A 3482-nucleotide genomic window follows, 5' to 3' on the forward strand; every position below is an offset into this window, starting at 1 on the left:
TGTTTAACTTCTGCGTGAGCCAAGCTCCCATTTGATCATAAACACAGACTTATATACAATATATGACGTCATAGGTTACAGAATGCGTCTCATTGTCCTAAATAATAGAGACAACAGGTTCAAAGTTATTCTAACCCTCACAGGGCACTCACATGAAAACACCATTATAAGTCATTTATCCTGAAGCTCACTATAATTGATTACCATTTGAGCAGAACAACTCAAGATAATGAACGACCTAAAAAGTGACCCACAGCCTTATCTAAAACTCTCAGGGCTAAGTTGGGGTCAGTTAACAACGAGAATAAACACTATTATCTACTTTTAATATGACTGTATCCTGTCTATTTTATGTTAATAAGTATCATACAAATTCTTATAAATAGACAGTTTGAATTTAATTAATGAGTATATTGTAGGAATCATTTAATTCCACTAACACAGTCCCACACTCTTCCAGCATCTGCTCTCCAACAGCATAGGGGCCTGTGGCACAGTCAGGTCAAACAGGAAGGGGATGCCGGCATTCGGATGCAGGAAGATGCAGAGAGGGGAGGTGGAGTTCAAGGAGAACGGTCAACAGCTGGCAGTAAAGTGGCATGACAAACGAGACATCCATGTGCTCTCCACTGTCCAAACAGCAACCATGTCGGCCACAGGGAAGATGGACCACCTGACGGGAGAGAGAGAAATCAAACCAGACTGTGTGCTTGATTATAACCGCAAAATGGGGGGCGGTGGATAAGGCGGACATGATGAACAGCTTTGTGGAATGCACTCGGAAAATGACCAAGTGGTATAAGAAGATATTTTTCCATCTGAGCAACACTGCTGCCCTCAATGGCCACATAGTTCACCACCAACTAACAGGTGAAAGGATTTCTGAATAAGGTATTTTTTGTAATTGGACATACAGTTTACATACAGAAACTATTTTAACGTAATAAGGTACTTAATTTGATAGAAAGAGGGTGGCAAAGAAGGGAGTTGCAAATGTCATGATTGGGGCTGTACCAAAGTGATTGATCTATTAGAATAATTGATTATGCTTATGTTGTATCAATAGAAGGGGAGGGGTTATAAGACCCATCCCTTCTTACATGTATAGGGTCCTAGACTACAGATTAACAATATATATACATTATGAGGTTCCACAGTTGTTTTCTAGTTCTCTAGTTTTCTAGACCTCTTATAAAGAGACCCCTCTGCGAAATGTGTGACTGAGACAGAACTCTGCAGGGGAGTGTAGGAGACAAGACTAGTCAGACATTCCACTATAAATCAACTTGGACCTTTACTACTAAGCTTTTAGATAACACTAAAAGCCTTGTTTATATAGCTGTGTAGGCATGGTTTTGGTCTCATAAGTAAAAGGTAATGACGTAGGCAATGACATCACTAAGGCTGGACTTTGGGTTTAATAAAAGCAACTCTAGACCTTTTCTATTTTGCAGAACTGACTCACAAACATGCGTTATCTTCCTCTTAATAGGGGGCGCTGTTTTCACTTTGGGAAAAAATCGTGCCCAAATTAAACGGCCTCGTACTCTGTTCTAGATCATACAATATGCATATTATTATTACTATTGGATAGAAAACACTCTGAAGTTTCTAAAACTGTTTGAATTATATCTGTGAGTAAAACAGAACTCATTTGGCTGCAAACTTCCAAATAGGAAGTGAAAATTCTGAAAATGGGGCTCTGTGTCACAGGGCCTGCCTATTCAACTGGCTTATATTTATGGATCTGTATGCACTTCATACGCCTTCCACTCGATGTCAACAGGCAGTAGAAGGTTGAATGGGGTGTCTAGCTTGATGTGAGGCCGAATGAGAGCTTTTGGAGTGACAGGTCCGCTCTTTTGTCAGTCATATTCAACTGCGCACAAGGGAACTTCACATTGTCTTCTGAATGCGTTACGTATACACACGAAATACTCTGATTTATTGGGTACATATGAGAAAAACATCATAAAGTAGGATTTTCAACCGAGTTTGACCAGTTTATTCGACGTTTATTGGACTTTTGGATTTTTCATTTCCAGGCGCAAAGATTTCTTGGACATGTCCCTCCACATGGCTAGCCAAAGTTGCTAATTCCGACAGAAGAAATGGACATTCTAAAACAAACAACGATTTATTCTGGAACTGAGGACTCCTTGCACACATTCTGATGGAAGATCATCAAAGTAGAGAGAATATTTATGATGTTATTTCGTATTTTTGTGGTTTTGTTGGCTCCAACAAGGCGGAGAAATGTGACGCTGTCTCACAATATTGCATGCTGTATGTTGTACTAAAGTTATTTTTTTTTAAATCTAACACAGCGTTTGCATTAAGAACAGTGTATCTGTCATTTGCTGCACAACATGTATTTTTTAGTAAAGTTTATGATGAGTTTTTTTGGTTAGATAACGTGACTGTCCAAAATATCTCCGGACAATTTTGGTGCATTACGGCTACGTATTCACAATGTAAAACCAGGATTTGTAGCTCTAAATATGCACATTTTCGAACAAGACATAAATGTATTGTATAACATGATGTTATAAGACTGTCATCTGATGAAGTTGTCCAAAGGTTATGTATAATTTATTCTCTATTTGTGGGTTTTGTGAAAGCTATCTTTCGGTGAATAAATGGCGTTGTGTGTTTTGGCTATTGTGGTAAGCTAATATAATGCTATATTGTGTTTCCGCTGTAAAACACTTAATAAATCGGAAATATTGGCTGGAATCACAAGATGCCTGTCTTTCATTTGCTGTACACTGTCAGGTTTGGCCAGGACTGTTTGGTTTTGTTCACTAGATGCCCCTTGCACTTTTTTGTACTTTTGTTTTTCTTGCCCCTAATTATTGTTTGCACCTGTAAGTCATTCCCTTGTTTAGTATTTAAACCTGTGTGTTCCTTGTTCCTTGCTCAGTGTTTGTATGTTAGCACCCACCGCCAGCCTTTGTGAACATTTTTCTCTTGTTGGATTTTCCAGAGGTTCTCTGGTTTTGTCTCGTGTATTTTTTGGATGGTCTTTTGAGGTGTTTTTTTCCCTTGCTGTTTTTACCACTTTGTGTTTTCTTTTGTATTTTGGAAGATATCTATTTTTATTAAACCACATCTCTAGTATGCTGTGTCTGCCTCATCTTCTGGGTTCTGCAATTATTAGTGACTGTTTCTCGCACCGGCTCCTGACAGAAACACTGAGCCATTTAATATGAACCAGAGGCAGCCAGTACACCAGACTTCCCCATCTCCCACCCACGAGGGGACTGTCCAACGTCACGAGACTGCTCTGGTTCAGCAAGAGGCCTTACCTGGCTGACATTCTCAACTTCTGTCGGAGATGATGACTTCCATAAAGCAGATTTCTGATCAACTTTCTCCTGCAACGCTTCTGCCCCAGTCTTCTCAGATTCAAGTCCCGTGCAGTTAACCTTTCACGAGCCTCTACCCCCGGATCCGGGAGCACTCCCCACGACCCCCCACAC

General features: G+C 40.0%; 1 protein-coding gene across 1 annotated transcript in view; it reads right to left on the minus strand.

Annotated features, from left to right (window-relative positions):
* The window catches only part of LOC111973858 (transcription initiation factor TFIID subunit 4-like), a 747250-nt gene that overhangs the window by 42990 nt on the left and 700778 nt on the right, over positions 1 to 3482 (minus strand). The window lies entirely within an intron of this gene.

The sequence above is a fragment of the Salvelinus sp. IW2-2015 genome, linkage group LG15 (genome assembly GCF_002910315.2).
Source record: "Salvelinus sp. IW2-2015 linkage group LG15, ASM291031v2, whole genome shotgun sequence".
NCBI lineage: Eukaryota > Metazoa > Chordata > Actinopteri > Salmoniformes > Salmonidae > Salvelinus > Salvelinus sp. IW2-2015.